Raw genomic sequence first — 17451 nt, 5'->3', positions numbered from 1 at the left:
TTCGGATGATTGTTTGTATGATTTGATGATTGCATGTTGTAGAGCTTGTTTTCCTGATGATTTTCATATGTCATACGTCTGATTTGGAGTTCAATAACATGCTCAAAAGTGGGTTTAATTTTCGAATTTCAAAATTAGGGTTTATAACCCGTATGAATGTTTTCAATTGAAATTTTGGGGTTTTTGATTCAGGGGTTATTAGCTGTTGATTTATAGTGGGTTGTGTTCCTTATAAAATTTGCAATCGATTGATATATAGCTCGTTAACAGAGGATGCTTGAATCGAAGGGAGTTGTGTTTTAAAGATTTGTGATGTTCGCCGGAAACCGGCGATGTTCTTGGCCAATTTCCGGCCAGAACAGGGATGATTAGAATGTTTTGAATGCATGAACAAGTTCCTGGTGTTGTGTAGTGTTGATCTGGAGGTGTTGGTGGGGTGAGGACGCCGGGATCGTCTTCTCCGGCCACCCCCGATTTTCCGGCGACTGAAACTGTAAAATTGCAGTTTAGTCCCTGTATTTTTGAAGATGGTGAAGTTTAGTCCCTGTAGTTTGCAAAGTTTTCAAAAATAGGATTCCTGTTTATAAAATGTTTAAAAATCATATTTCCTATTTATTCTTATTATAAAAATTCATTTTTAATTTCTGAAAATTCTGAAAATTATTATTTTAATTCCGAAAATTATTTTTAATTCACAAATAAATCTGAATTAATTAGTTAATTAATTTCAGTTAATTTATAATTGATTAATTGGTCAATTAATTCGAAAATTAATTGATTAATTGATTTAATTAATTATTAATTTATTTTAATTAGTTATTTAATTAGATTTAATTATTTAAAAATGATTTAAAAATTCTGAAAAATAGTTTCGAGCTTTAAAATATTATTCTAAATTATTTCCAAGGCTCGATAATTATTCTAAAATTATTTCGGAGCCAGAATGGGCCAACCGAACCCTGTTTATTAACCCGAAATTGATCCAACGACCCGTTTTAATTCCGAAAAATGTTTTAAAAATCATTTTAAATACCCGAAAGCATATTTATGACCCGAGACTTCTTTATAGATGATATGTCATTGATTATGTGATGTATTATGTGTTATACATGACCTGTTGTTTGACTATCGGTCTATATATTTGGTGTTTACTTGGTTATTGCATAGATTTCAATCCGTTAATCGGATTTGGGTAAAATGAAGGGTAGATAGAAGTATGTGTTGAATAGAATCCTGTGAGTTGATGATTGATAGATGCTTATGATATGTGAGCAGAAGAGGCAAGGCGTAGGAAAGGGAAACAGGTAGTTGAGGAGTAAGACGATTGTGATTGAAAGCAAGTGCAGGATAGTAAGCTAATATCAGGCAAGTGTTCTGAACTTTCTCGAGATATTATAATTCTTGATAGTCTTGTTGATATTGCAATTTCTTTGAAGCACAGAAACCTAAATCCTAATTTCAGTTATTGTTCTTGAGCTATGAACCATATTCTTTCTAAGCCATTGATTATTGTATACCCAAACACGAACCACAAATCTACGATACTACTCCACAAATACATACAAACTAAATACCAGACACTGAACTGAATTATTATATACTCAATCCATGATATCTTATGCTTTGAAAGACCAAATCCTTGAAACCCTGAAACGTTGTTTCCTTTGTTATCCAATTCTTTCATTACCCAACATTCAAGCTTTGAAAGTACCTTGTTGATCCTTACAAGGATTGAAACCCTTTCATTGTTAAACATTTATTGTTGTTAATGATTTCAGTTATTGTTTATTATTACATATTCTGTTATTATGCTAGAATTGGATTGTTTTTATAAAATTATGGACCAGATTCGTGGTCAGACCATATAATGGTCAAGTTAGGCCAATGTGTGCCTTGGATCCAGTAGTTAGAGCAATGCTGTGTGCCTTGCTCGGGGTTAGTGCGTGACTGATCAGTAGCCTAACCTTGGTTTTAAATTAAAAGTATAATATCCAATTCTAAATCATAATCCATTGTTCACTTGATATCATAACCATATTCACCTGATGATCATTATTCTCAGTTTTGTCATTATGACTTGCTGAGCTAGTTAGCTCATTTGTGCGATATTGTTTATATTCTTTCCAGTTAAAAAGGAACCAGTTGGTAAAGAGGATCCCCAGTCCAGCGCGAGAGCTAGGGGTTCAGGTTGAGAAAGCTGAGCTAGTAGGCTTCTTTTGGAATAATTTAAGTTTGTAAAAGTTTGTAATAATGTTTAATACTCAGTTTGAATTTGAAATAGTTGGGATTTGAACGGTTTGTAATATATTAGTGTGTTTGGCTTGTGTGCATACTTTAACCTGTTGCGGTCCGTGGTGGTTGGTAAGTATGGTCATTGCATATATTATTAGTATCTTTATTATTATTATAAGCAGGTTATAATTAAGGTGTGTGTGGACCCCAAACTTCTGACCCGGGTTTGGAGGGCGCCACAGGTTTGGTATCAGAGCTACAGGTTATAAGTCACTGACACAAGCCTAGGTTAATGGGAATGGGTAGAAGGTTAGGATTAGAAGTAAGGCATAGGATGATAGAACGTTGAGAGGTTGAGTGTTTCGATATATCAGGTATTAGCGTAAATTACGTTATGGTACGAGATTCTTATATTACGATATAATTTCAGATAGCAGAGATGGCCGACTCTTTTATTCCCGTATCAGCTGATCACTCAGAGCCTTTAGTTGGAGCACCAGCGTCGGATCCACGTCCTGTGATTCCACCAGCATTGGCTATTCTACCTCCACCGGTGTTGCAGCCCGTACCATTGCAGGCTATTCCACCCCCAGGCATGAGGCCACCTGTCAGAGGACCCCCACCTGCTGATTCAGGCTTTACTAGTCATTCAGTCACAGGAGTACCTTTCCAGTTCTCTTCCTATCCTGTCCCATATCATCAGTTTGAGGCTTGCCTTATGGAGCAGCGATTCCTACAGGGTCAGATTCAGGAGTTATTGCATATCATGCGTACCAGAGAGATGGGGAGTGGTGAGAGGCGACTTAGGGAGAGGCTCCAGGCGTTTCGTAGAGCAGCTGCTGTGAGGATTGCTGAGGCTACACATGAGGACATCACCCCTGATTTCCTAGTAGAGTGGGCTAAGTGGGTTCTAGAGGTGCTTGAGGAGATTCATGTGACACGGAGGGTTCTTGAGGCTAGGTTACATGGAGCTACACTACCTGGCAGAGGCCCTGATGCACTGCTGGGCTGGGCTACTGAGGTGATGGAGGACTTTGAGAGGCTAGCAGGACCAGAGTTTCCTTGGAGCTGAGTTAGAGATTTTGAGATCAAGATGCTGAGTAGTGTTGCTATGATTATGTAGTATGGACAGTAGTGTGTAGTGTGTATCAGAAGACTTTTGAGTTATATATATAGACTAGCGATGCTGACTAGTGAGTAGGTTGTTGTACCCTTTTTGCTTTTACTTTCGAAGCATCTTTATGCTTGTACTACCCTAAAACTTTTGATCTATATATATCAGTACCTTTTTCCTTTCCAACACTGTCATTTACTTTATCGCACCTGTTTTACTTTACCTTATTTATTGTACCAGTATACCCTGTGATACCATGTGCCCTGTTTTCCATAACTGTTTATATTCTGTAAAGAAGCATGCAATTTACTTAGTTACAACTGTTTTCAAAAAGAGATATTCCTGTTTTACAAAACTTTTCTTTTATGCAAATATTTGATTCAAAAGCTAAATAAATTGATTGATTCTTTACAGAAAATGCCTCCCAAAAGAAATACCCGCACCAACACCCAGAATGAAGAAACCAACAACAACAACAACAACAATAACAATCAAAATGATATAAACCAGAATGTGAACCTAGGACCCATGGACCCAGCAATAGCCCAGATTCTTCAAATCTTGGCCCAACAAACAGTTCACCTGGCACAACAACAGCAGAGACAGACCAATCCCCAGGTAACTTTCAAAACTTTTCAGGCAATAAACCCACCAGAATTTAAGGGTTCCTTAGAGCCAATTGAAGCAAATGTTTGGTTAAAGGAAATAGAAAAGGCATTTGCCTTAGTGAAAGTGAAAGAGGAACAGAAGGTTGAGTTTGCAAGTTACTATCTGAAAAATGAGGCCACCTATTGGTGGGAAATGGTGAAGACATTGGAAGGCACGGATGTTATTAGTTGGGAAAGGTTCAAGGAATTGTTTTTAGAAAAGTATTTTCCTCAGTTTGTTCAGGATCAAATGGAGCTGAAGTTTTTAGAGTTAAAGCAAGGGAATATGTCGGTAACAGATTATGAGGGGAAGTTTGAGGAATTGTCAAGGTATGTGACGTCGTATGTTGATACTGATCGAAAGAAAGCTAAGAGATTCCAGCAAGGCTTGAAGCCATGGATAAGGGGGAAGGTAGCTATTTTTGAATTGGATACCTACGCCGGGGTTGTACAGAAAGCTATGATCGCAGAGACAGAGAGTGAGATGTTCCAGAAAGATAAGGAAAGCAAGAAAAGGAAAGTTGAGGGAAGTGAGGGTCAGTCACAAACAGGGAAGTTTCCAAATTTTAAGAAGGGCAAATTTCAGCCAGGGAAAAATTTTAATTTCAGGAGACAAAATGCAGGAGACGGAGGCCAGGGCAATCGTCCAGCTAATGTGAATCCGCCGAATCAGTTGAGATTAACTTTTCCAGATTGTCAAGTATGTGGAAAGAAGCATGGAGGAGTTTGTAACAAGTTGAATGTGGTATGTTTTAAATGCAACCAAAAAGGGCACTACTCGAGGGAGTGCCGAAATCAGCCAGCAAGAGAGCCAGCAAATAAAGATCAACCTATCCGGAATCCAGCAGTGAAAGTTCCAGTCATTGGATTTACATGCTTTAAATGTGGGAAGCCAGGACATATGGCCAGGAATTGCAAGACACCAGCCCCAGTTAGTAATGCATTGAGAATTATGGGATCTACCCCAGCAGTAAATGAGACTCCAAGGGCTAGAGTTTTCGACATGTCAGTGAAGGATGCTATCCAGGATACGGATGTCGTGGCAGGTACGCTTAATGTGAATTCTTTATGTGCCAAAGTGTTAATAGACTCGGGCGCAACTCGATCGTTTGTTTCACAAGATTTTGTTAGTAAGTTAAATTGTCCAGTTGAGTGCTTAAATGAAATAATGACTGTGGAGTTAGCAAATCAAGAATGTGTAGCTGTGAATCAAGTTTATGAGAATTGTGAGGTTGAGATTTTTGGTAGTAAGTTTTGTGTAGATTTGATACCATTTAAGTTAGGAGAATTTGATGTGATATTAGGGAGGGATTGGTTATCTAAGCATGATGCTCAGATAGATTGTCGAAATAAGAAAGTAATGGTGAAAATGCCAGACGAAAGAATAGTAACGTTCAAGGGTCAGAAACAAGTAAAAAAGTTCTTAACGATGATTCAAGCCAAGAAGTTACTACGGCAAGGATGCGAGCATTTCATAGCATACGTGATTGACAAAAGTCAGGAGCCAGCAAAACTTGAAGATATCCCAGTAGTGAATGAATTTCAAGACGTATTTCCCGACGAATTGCCAGGACTTCCTCCAGATAGAGAAATTAAATTTGCGATCGACTTAGCACCTGGAACAGAACCAGTATCCAAAGCCCCGTACAGAATGGCGCCTGTTGAGATGAAAGAGCTAGCAAAGCAATTGCAGGAATTGTTAGAGAAAGGAGTAATCAGACCCAGCGTATCCCCGTGGGGAGCCCCAGTATTATTTGTCAAGAAGAAAGATGAAAGCATGAGACTGTGCATCGACTATAGGGAGCTCAACAAGTTGACGATTAAGAATAAGTATCCGTTACCCAGAATTGATGATTTGTTTGACCAATTGAAGGGAGCTAAGTATTTCTCCAAAATCGATTTAAGATCGGGATATCATCAACTGAAAATCAAACCAGAAGATATACCAAAGACAGCTTTCAGAACAAGGTATGGACATTACGAGTTTTTAGTGATGTCTTTTGGATTGACCAACGCCCCAGCAGCGTTTATGGACCTGATGAACAGAATTTTCAAGGAATATTTGGACAAGTTCGTTATAGTATTTATAGACGATATTTTGATCTATTTAAAGACGGAGGAGGATCATGCGGAACATTTAAGGATAACTTTGGAGATTTTAAGGAAAAAGAAGTTATATGCTAAATTGTCGAAGTGTGAGTTTTGGCTACAAGAAGTTCAGTTCTTAGGACACATAGTCAGTAACGAAGGGATCAAAGTGGACCCGGCAAAGATCGAGGCAATTACGAATTGGGAAAGACCGAGAACACCCACTGAGGTAAGAAGTTTCTTGGGATTGGCAGGATATTATCGACGATTCATTCAGAATTTCTCAAGGATTGCCACACCATTAACAAAGCTTACACAAAAGAATGAAAAGTTTATATGGAATGACAAGTGCGAAGAAAGTTTTCAGGAATTGAAGCGGAGATTAATCACAACACCTGTTTTGTCACTTCCAGACGATCAAGGGAATTTTGTAATTTATAGCGATGCTTCCTACAAAGGATTAGGATGTGTTCTTATGCAACACGACAAGGTGATTGCGTATGTGTCAAGGCAATTGAAATCACACGAACAGAAGTACCCTACTCATGATTTGGAGTTAGCAGCTATAGTTTTCGCTTTGAAGATTTGGAGACATTATTTGTATGGAGAAAAGTGTGAGATTTTCACGGATCACAAAAGTTTGAAATATATATTTACCCAGAAGGAACTTAATATGAGGCAAATGAGATGGTTAGAATTGATCAAGGATTATGATTGCTCGATTAATTATCATCCCGGTAAGGCGAACGTTGTAGCAGATGCGTTAAGTCGGAAGGAAAGGTTAAATGTGTTATCCGTACCTGAAGAGATATATAAAGAATTTCAAAAATTGGAATTGGAGATTAGAGTTTGCGAGCCTGAGGAAGCGAAAGTGTACAGTATGACTTTCCAGCCGGAGTTGTTGGAGAAAATAAAGAAATGTCAGAAAGATGTAATGGATCAAGATATAAATCGTTTGGTAGGTGAAGAATTATGCACGCAGAAGGATGATCAAGGCATTTTGAGATTTTCATCTAGAATCTGGATTCCACCAGTGACGGAGTTAAAGAATGAAATTTTACAAGAAGCACATAGTTCAAGATATTCCATCCATCCAGGGAGTACTAAAATGTACAGAGATTTAAAGAAGAATTATTGGTGGCCAGATATGAAGAGGAAAATTGCGGAATGGATTAGCAAATGCTATACCTGTCAGAGAGTTAAAGCAGAGCATCAGAGACCAAGCGGATTGCTACAACCATTGGAGATTCCAGAATGGAAGTGGGAACATATTACCATGGATTTTATAGTTGGATTACCAAGGACAAGGGCTAATCATGATGCCATTTGGGTTATAGTGGATAGACTTACCAAGTCAGCTCATTTTCTGCCTATAAATGAAAGATTTTCGCTTGACAAGTTGGTCCATATGTACCTAAAAGAAATTGTAGTTCGTCATGGAATTCCAGTGTCTATCGTATCTGATCGAGATCCAAGTTTAATTCAAGATTCTGGAAGAGTTTTCAAGAATGTTTGGGAACAAGACTGAATATGAGTACAGCTTATCACCCCCAAACGGATGGCCAAAGTGAAAGAACGATCCAGACAATCGAGGATATGTTACGTGTTTGTGCTATTAATTTCAAAGGAAGTTGGGACGAACATTTACCCCTGGTAGAGTTTGCTTACAATAACAGTTATCATGCCAGCATTGGAATGCCACCCTATGAAGCCCTTTATGGACGCAAATGTAGATCTCCAATATATTGGGACGAAGTAGGAGAACGCAAAATACTCGGACCTGAATTGGTGCAACAGACAAAGGAAGTTGTTGAAATTATCCAGAAAAGATTAATAGCCGTACAAGATCGTCAAAGGAAATATGCAGACCAGTCAAGAAAAGATATGGAATTTGAAAAAGGAAGCTTAGTATTATTGAAAGTATCACCGTGGAAAGGACTAACAAGGTTTGGGAAGAAAGGGAAGCTAAACCCAAGATATGTCAGACCTTTTGAGATCCTAAAGCGCGTTGGCAAAGTAGCTTACGAATTGGCGTTACCTCCGCACATGGAGCACATTCATAATGTTTTTCATGTATCGATGCTCAAGAAATATAATCTAGACTCCAGGCATGTAATAGAATATTAGCCAATAGAGCTTCAGGCAGATTTATCATATGTAGAGAGTCCGATAGAGATTCTAGAGGCAAGAGAGAAAGTATTGAGAAATAAAGTGGTAAAGTTAGTAAGAGTATTGTGGAGAAACCCAAAGGTTGAAGAGTCAACCTGGGAGTTAGAAAGTGATATGAGAGAAAAGTACCCTCATTTGTTTTCTTAGGAGATTCTGAGGACAGAATCCTTTTAAAGGGGGAAGGATGTAATATCCGGGATATATCATGTAATTATTTTTGATATTATTATGTGTGCCCAGTATCTATTCTGTGAATTAATTGTTAAGTGTTATCTATACTTGAATATTCAAAAATAATATTAATTGAGTATTTTAATTTTTATATGTCCAAAATAAAATATAGATAATTTTCATATCTTCCTAATTATTTTTATGTTGATTTATGGATTTATAAGAATCATATGAAATTTCTAAAATCTTTTTCCGGGTAAATAAATCTATTTTATAAAAACGGGAACCAACCGACGTCAACCGTTGTTACGTTTTTGGAACCCGAAACTCTTCCGAGAACTCCTTCCTAACCTAATTGTAATATTCCGAGCATTTTTCATGTTCCGACTTTTTCGATCCGGCTTACGGTTTGTCCTGCGCGGGTCCCGGCGCAACATTTTCGATACAATATTCGTTTCGGTAAATCAATAAAACCCGTATTTTCGATAAACGGGAGCTTTTTATTAAACTATCCCAATTATCACTTCGTAATACGTGTAACCAGGCGCTGAGACCAAGACCGCAGTACAAATTGTACTAATTTGGATAATTATCCCGAAAACCGATACCGTTTGGATCAGTTTTTACAGATAAACGTACTGTTTTATATCTGGAATGATCCAACGGGATACAAATTTTCCGTAATTATAAATAGCCTTTTACCGTATTTTATTTCGTATCAAAATCATTTACAGATAGTTAATTATATAATTTTCAGAGAAAAACCCTAATTACATAAACTGTTCTAAGAATCAAACAGCAAAACGAAGGCGTTACCGATCTCTGTTTTTAAAGCTTGAGTAACCAAAACGAAGGATTTGAGGTGTTCTATCAGATTCTGAGCTTTATTTCACTGCAGAAATCAAGGGTATTTTTCTAAAAATTTATTTATTTTCGAATTTATTTTATTAAAAATATGAATTTTTGTTCGGATGATTGTTTGTATGATTTGATGATTGCATGTTGTAGAGCTTGTTTTCCTGATGATTTTCATATGTCATACGTCTGATTTGGAGTTCAATAACATGCTCAAAAGTGGGTTTAATTTTCGAATTTCAAAATTAGGGTTTATAACCCGTATGAATGTTTTCAATTGAAATTTGGGGGTTTTTGATTCAGGGGTTATTAGCTGTTGATTTATAGTGGGTTGTGTTCCTTATAAAATTTGCAATCGATTGATATATAGCTCGTTAACAGAGGATGCTTGAATCGAAGGGAGTTGTGTTTTAAAGATTTGCGATGTTCGCCGGAAACCGGCGATGTTCTTGGCCAATTTCCGGCCAGAACAGGGATGATTAGAATGTTTTGAATGCATGAACAAGTTTCTGGTGTTGTGTAGTGTTGATCTGGAGGTGTTGGTGGGGTGAGGACGCCGAGATCGTCTTCTCCGGCCACCCCCGATTTTCCGGCGACTGAAAGTGCAAAATTGCAGTTTAGTCCCTGTATTTTTGAAGATGGTGAAGTTTATTCCCTGTAGTTTGCAAAGTTTTCAAAAATAGGATTCCTGTTTATAAAATGTTTAAAAATCATATTTCCTATTTATTCTTATTATAAAAATTCATTTTTAATTTCTGAAAATTCTGAAAATTATTATTTTAATTCCGAAAATTATTTTTAATTCACAAATAAATCTGAATTAATTAGTTAATTAATTTCAGTTAATTTATAATTGATTAATTGGTCAATTAATTCGAAAATTAATTGATTATTTGATTTAATTAATTATTAATTGATTTTAATTAGTTATTTAATTAGATTTAATTATTTAAAAATGATTTAAAAATTCTGAAAAATAGTTTCGAGCTTTAAAATATTATTCTAAATTATTTCCAAGGCTCGATAATTATTCTAAAATTATTTCGGAGCCAGAATGGGCCAACCGAACCCTGTTTATTAACCCGAAATTGATCCAACGACCCGTTTTAATTCCGAAAAATGTTTTAAAAATCATTTTAAATACCCGAAAGCATATTTATGACCCGAGACTTCTTTATAGATGATATGTCATTGATTATGTGATGTATTATGTGTTATACGTGACCTGTTGTTTGACTATCGGTCTATATATTTGGTGTTTACTTGGTTATTGCATAGATTTCAATCCGTTAATCGGATTTGGGTAAAACGAAGGGTAGATAGAAGTATGTGTTGAATAGAATCCTGTGAGTTGATGATTGATAGATGCTTATGATATGTGAGCAGAAGAGGCAAGGCGTAGGAAAGGGAAACAGGTAGTTGAGGAGTAAGACGATTGTGATTGAAAGCAAGTGCAGGATAGTAAGCTAATATCAGACAAGTGTTCTGAACTTTCTCGAGATATTATAATTCTTGATAGTCTTGTTGATATTGCAAGTGCTTTGAAGCACAGAAACCTAAATCCTGATCTCAGTTATTGTTCTTGAGCTATGAACCATATTCTTTCTAAGCCATTGATTATTGTATACCCAAACACGAACCACAAATCTACGATACTACTCCATAAATACATACAAACTAAATACCAGACACTGAACTGAATTATTATATACTCAATCCATGATATCTTATGCTTTGAAAGACCAAATCCTTGAAACCCTGAAACGTTATTTCCTTTGTTGTCCAATTCTTTCATTACCCAGCATTCAAGCTTTGAAAGTACCTTGTTGATCCTTACAAGGATTGAAACCCTTTCATTGTTAAACATTTATTGTTGTTAATGATTACATATTCTGTTATTATGCTAGAATTGGATTGTTTTTATAAAATTGTGGACCAGATTCGTGGTCAGACCATATAATGGTCAAGTTAGGCCAATGTGTGCCTTGGATCCAGTAGTTAGAGCAATGCTGTGTTCCTTGCTCGGGGTTAGTGCGTGACTGATCAGCAGCCTAACCTTGGTTTTAAATTAAAAGTATAATATCCAATTCTAAATCATAATCCATTGTTCACTTGATATCATAACCATATTCACCTGATGATCATTATTCTCAGTTTTGTCATTGTGACTTGCTGAGCTAGTTAGCTCATTTGTGCGATATTGTTTATATTCTTTCCAGTTAAAAAGGAACCAGTTGGTAAAGAGGATCCCCAGTCCAGCGCGAGAGCTAGGGGTTCAGGTTGAGAAAGCTGAGCTAGTAGGCTTCTTTTGGAATAATTTAAGTTTGTAAAAGTTTGTAATAATGTTTAATACTCAGTTTGAATTTGAAATAGTTGGGATTTGAACGGTTTGTAATATATTAGTGTGTTTGGCTTGTGTGCATACTTTAACCTGTTGCGGTCCGTGGTGGTTGGTAAGTAGGGTCATTGCATATATTATTAGTATCTTTATTTTTGTTATAAGCAGGTTATAATTAAGGTGTGTGTGGACCCCAAACTTCTGACCCGGGTTTGGAGGGCGCCACATCACAATACCCTTAGGTTTTGGAAATTTCTTTTCAACAACGGAATCTTTAGATTTTGTCTTGACACTTTCTGCTTTGAGTCTAGCTTCTTCTTCCTTTAGACTCTCAAAGTCCATTCCTGGATTTTCTTTAAGAAATAACTGCTTTGAAATTTCTTCATCAAGTTCCAGATATTCACCAGAACTTATCCTTTTACCAGTATCAGAACTTATTCTTCTTCCAGTATCAGAACTTGTTCCTTGACTTGTAATTCTAGTTTTACTTGATGAAAGTCCTTTCCCTTGACCTTGACCTCTACCCTTGTCAGAGTTTCCCTGGTCATCATTTCCATCATCCTTTTCTTTCAGTGTCTGAATAGATTTGCATTTGGACTTAATCACTTTCTCCCCCTTTTTGGCATCAGCAGTTAAAAGAAGAGAGACAATCAATTCCACTGAGGATTGGATCTCATTGAGTTGATTTTGGTGAGAAGCTTGATTCTTCAGAATTTCGTCAATTTGAGTTTGTTGCTTCCCCTGAGTTTTCTCAATGTAGGCAATTCTGTCAAATGTTGGCTTGAAAAATTTGTTCTTTTCAAGTTTCACATTCATATCTTGCTGGATCAAAATTTTTTGAATTTTATTCACCTTGGCATGAGTTGTTGAGTGTTGACCTTGAAGGTGCCTAGTACTCAATGCAGTAACTCTCAGCTGTGCCTTGAAATCATCATTAATCAGTATTTCATCAGCTTTTTCCAGATGCTCAGCAAGAATCTTTTCAGAAGGAACAAAACTAACTTTGTTCCATTCCTTAGTCCACTCCTTTCCTCTAGGAGTTTCACTCCAAGGTACTGGTGCTTCCCCTATAACAAACTTCTTGACTAAATCAGCTTTATTAACTGTTTGTTGAGGTGCATGTCCTGATGGACAAGCTGCATCAGCATTTAAATTAGCAGCAGCTTCACCATTAGTTTCTTCATTGGCAGCATCAGAACTTGTAGATCCTGCAGTATCAGCATCCTCAGATAAAATAGCAGTTTGTGAGGCTATAGAGGCTTCAACATCTTCCTCTAAATTCTGATCTGCAGCTAGGTTCTGATCAACAACCAAGATTGATGTTGTTGGTGGAGTGAGTTGAATTGATAGAGCTTCCAAGTACAAAATCTCAGGCACAATCAGGTTATGAATATCAATTTCAACACTTGTACCTGGTTCTTCAGTATGTACTGGATCAACTATAGCTGACATAGGGGGTGTAGGAATTTAATCTTGAGCAGTTTCTTGTTGTGCAGAAGGAAGTGATTCAATAACAATTGGTTCTGTGGAGATCAGAGATTCCTGATCCCCTTCCTTAGCTGCTTCCACTACATCCTCTGAATCTGACTCAACTATGTCCCTGTGAGCTCTCTGTTTCTTTAACTTTTTCAAAGGTGGAGACACTGTAGGAGCTTTTTCATCAGAATTTAACTTTCTAAGCCTTTTGAGGGGCCTAGAACTCCTAAGTACAGTATCTTTCTGAGAAGAAACCTTCCCAGCTTCTACAAAAATAAGTTCTGATATGGGAACCTGTTCCTCAGTTATTTCCACAAATCAACAGAATTTAATCAAAACATTCATCACAAAATAGAATTAAAAATCGATGAAGTAAGGATTAATAAATTGCAATTAAACATGAACAGTCACATAATTTGAGAAACAAAGAACAAATCTTGTAATTTAAAGGAAATTTCATTGATATATCAGATGTGTACATTTCATAAAATTTAGTTGTTAGGTCACACACACTGTAGGGGGGGGGGGTGAATACAGTATATAGCACAATCAAATCGAACTTTAATAACTCAAGTAACAGAAAACAAAATTATTCAAAACAATAAACTCTGTTACAGTATGGAACTATCCTCACTCAGTGATGAACAAATATCACGAGAGCTGCTAGGGTTACAATGAATAATCTTCTCGATAATGATAATACTTATAGTGTAAACCCTATGTCTGTGTTTATATACTACACAGTTACAAGATAATCGCTAATTGATATGGAATATAATTCTGCTTCCTAAGATATATCAATCAGATATCTTTTCTTCCAAGTATTCTATTCTTCATAGAATTCCTTCTTCATGCATATCTCTTCTTACGTTTGTCTTGATCTTCTCTTCCTGTAAATCAGCTGCCTTCCTTAACTGAACGTTTTCTTTAAGTCCTGATATTATCTTCTGATAAATATCTCCTGAACCTTAAGTACTGATGACTTAAGTTCTGACTTCAGTATAAGTGCTGATTTCAGTTAAGTACTGATTTGTCCTGTTTAAGTAAGATCTGAAAACTAAATATAAATCACATTAGTCATGACATTATCAAATATATCTAACAATCTCCCCCAACTTGTAAATTAGCACAATATACAAGTTAACAAATATTTGATGATGTCAAAAACATTAAGTACAAATGCATGAGAATTTGACTAGATAACTACAACTTACAGTCCTTAAAGCTTTACCAACTTTAACTTCTGATAACAACTTCAGTCCGTATTCATATCAGAATGTGAGCAGTTGTAGATCTTGACTTGGCTTCATTTTCTGATCTCTCTGATGTCAGGAGTTGTTCTGAGATAGTTCTTTAACAAACATCTCTCAGCATATCTGAGTTCATCAATCATCCTCCTTTTAGCATCTTTAAGTTCTGCAGAATCTTCACCAGTTTGAAAGATTGCAGCCCTGAGATCATTAACTGTAGCTTTCTTTATAACCTGATCCAGTCTGATCAAATACGCCTTGTCAGACTCAAGATTGAATTCCACAGCCTTGTAACCCATAAAGGTAGTTATAATCTTAGCAGGGTTAGGCTTCATCTCAACAATATCACCCTTGTGATTTCTGTACTTTGGAAGATATGTGCTGTCAGAATTAACAGAATAAAGCCTTTTCTGTCTCTAAATTTGACTCTTCAAATAGTTTGCAACACTTTCTGTTATTTTGTCATTCACTTGAAGTAAGAATAATACATGTTCCAATTCTTCAAAATACTTCAGTGGAATGGCATTTTCCCTTATATGATAAACCCTACCATCTGTCATGAAGTACAACAAGATGTGTTCTTTCAAGTAGGTATGGTAAACCATCTGTACAGATTCTAGTTGATTCAATCTTTCAGGAGTTGCTCCAATACCTGGTTCACTTAAGGATGTTGGATCATTGGTTGTGTTCTGTATTCTTCTTTCATCAGCACTACCCAATCCAGTTTTATCTCTTGCTTCCTTTCCAGTAACCACTCTTGCTTCAAAACCACTTACATCAGTCTTCAATGGTTGAGTTTGTTTGGCTTTGGTGAATCCTGGTAGGAGTATCTTTGAAGGTTTAACATGAGCAATGTCAGAGGTTTCCTTTGATTTATCTTCTGATATCAAGTTAACTTGAGCTATATCAGAGGTTACTTGCTTCTTTGAGATATCAGAACTAACCATATCTTGACTCTGAACAACTTGAGCAATGTCAGAGGTTGTCTTAGAAAATTTTCTAGAAGTCAGAGCAAGATCAGCATCTTCAACAGTAATTTCTTCATTCACAGGAGGCACTTAAACCTTGATAGGTTCACCAACTTTCTCTTTGCCCTTGGACCTTGGATCTATCTGCAATTGTGATTTAGCCTTGGTTGCTTCAGGATTTGTTCTTTCCTTTATCACAATGCATTTGGTCTTTGGAAGTTTCTTTTTACCAACAGAAGCTTCAGATTTAGATTTGACTTTTTCTGTCTTAAGTCTAGCTTCTTCTTCCATCGGACTCTCAAAGTCCATTCCTGGATTCTCCTTAAGAAATAACTGTCTTGATAATTCTTCATCAAGATCCAAAAGTTCATCAGAACTTATCCTTTTACCAGTAGCAGAAGTAATTCTTTTTCCAGCATCATAACTTATCCTGTGACTTGTAATTTCAGTTCTTCTTGACGAGAAATTTCCACCTTGACCATGACCTCCACCCATTCCAGAGTTTCCCTGGTCATCTTTTTCATCATCCTTCCCCTTCAGTGTCTGATCAGTTTTGCATTTGGACTTAATTACTTTCTCCCCCTTTTTGGCATCAGCAGGTAAGAGAAGAGAGACAAGCAATTCCAATGAAGCTTGGATTTCATCGAGTTGAGATTGCTGAGAAGCTTGATTTTACAAAATATCATCAATTTGAGACTGTTGCTTCTCTTGGGTCTTCTCAATGTAAGCAACTCTATCAAAGGTAGGTTGGAAGAATTTTTTCTTTTTAATTTTCTTAACTGTTTCTTGTTTGAGTAATTCTTCCTGAATTTTATGTAACCCTGCATGAGTTGCTGAATGGAGACCTTGCAGATGTCTAGGACTCAATGCAGTGACTCGAAGCTGTGTCTTGAAATCATCATTAATTAACATTTCATCAGCTTTTTCCAAGTGCTCAGCAAGAATCTTGTCAGATGGAACAAAGGTAACTGAGTTCCATTCCTTAGTCCACCCCAGTCCTCTAGGAGTTTCACTCCAAGGTACTGGTGCTGCTCTTGTCACAAACTTCTCAAGTAGTTCAGATTTATGAACAGTTTGTGTAGGTGCATATCCTGAAGGACCAGCTTAATCAACATCTGCATTAATAGCAGCATCACCAGTAATATCAGCATTTAAAGCATCAAAACTGACAGAAACAGCATCTTCTGATAAAAGAACAGTATGAGAAGTAATGGAGGCTTCAGCATCATCCTCTAAGTGCTGATCTGTTTCCAAGTTCTGATCAACAGCCATATCTTGATGCTCACCTATATTCTGATCATCAACATCTAGATGCAGAGAAGGTGTTGTAGACAATTCTGGAGTTTGAGTAGCATGAGTATAAGGTGTTGTTGATGGATTAATTGCTGTTGGAACTTCTAAGTAGAGAACCTCAGGTACAACCTGGTTTTGAATATCAATTTCAGCATTTGTGCCTGGGTCTACAGGAGATACAGTTTCATGTACAGGAGACACAGGTGGTGTGTTTGCCTTATCTGTAGCAGCTTCCATAGTTGGGGACAATGGAGAGGGAGATGCAGTAGCTGCAGCGAATTCTGGTTCTTTTAAGATCAGAGATTCCTGATCTCCTTCCTTAGCTGTTACTTCCTCATCATCTGAAGCTGGCCTTTTAGCTCTCTGTTTCTTGTATCTCTTTGAAGGTGGGGATTCCTTGGGAGGTTCAGCAGAAGTCATTCTTCTAAGCCTTTTGAGAAGCTTAGATCCCCCAATTCCAGAATCCTTCTAAGAAGGAACCTTCTCAGCTTCTTTTACAACAGGTTCTGATGCAGAAACCTATTCCTCACTATCAGACTCATCTCTCAGTACAATCCTCCTTCTCTTCTGTGGTGTCTGAGGAACAGTCTTTGTCCTCTTGGGCTTGGAAGATGAAGGCTTCACAGTAGGTGCTGAGGATGAAGGTTGAGCTGTCTGTGAAGGTGTGAGATAAGTTTTGAGATATGTTCTGAGAGAGGGTTGAGGTCGAAAAATGAATGCCAATCTCTGTGATTCTTCACACAAATTCTGATTTCAGTTCTTCAGAACTTATTTATCAGAACTTCCATCAGAACTTGTCCTCAAAATTTATGTAATTTGACACATAAATTGTTCATCTAAAACATTATTG

This window comes from Apium graveolens, chromosome 7 (genome assembly GCF_009905375.1).
Source record: "Apium graveolens cultivar Ventura chromosome 7, ASM990537v1, whole genome shotgun sequence".
Taxonomy (NCBI): Eukaryota; Viridiplantae; Streptophyta; class Magnoliopsida; order Apiales; family Apiaceae; genus Apium; species Apium graveolens.
The sequence above is the reverse complement of the archived record's forward strand: the minus strand, read 5'-3'. Positions refer to the sequence as shown.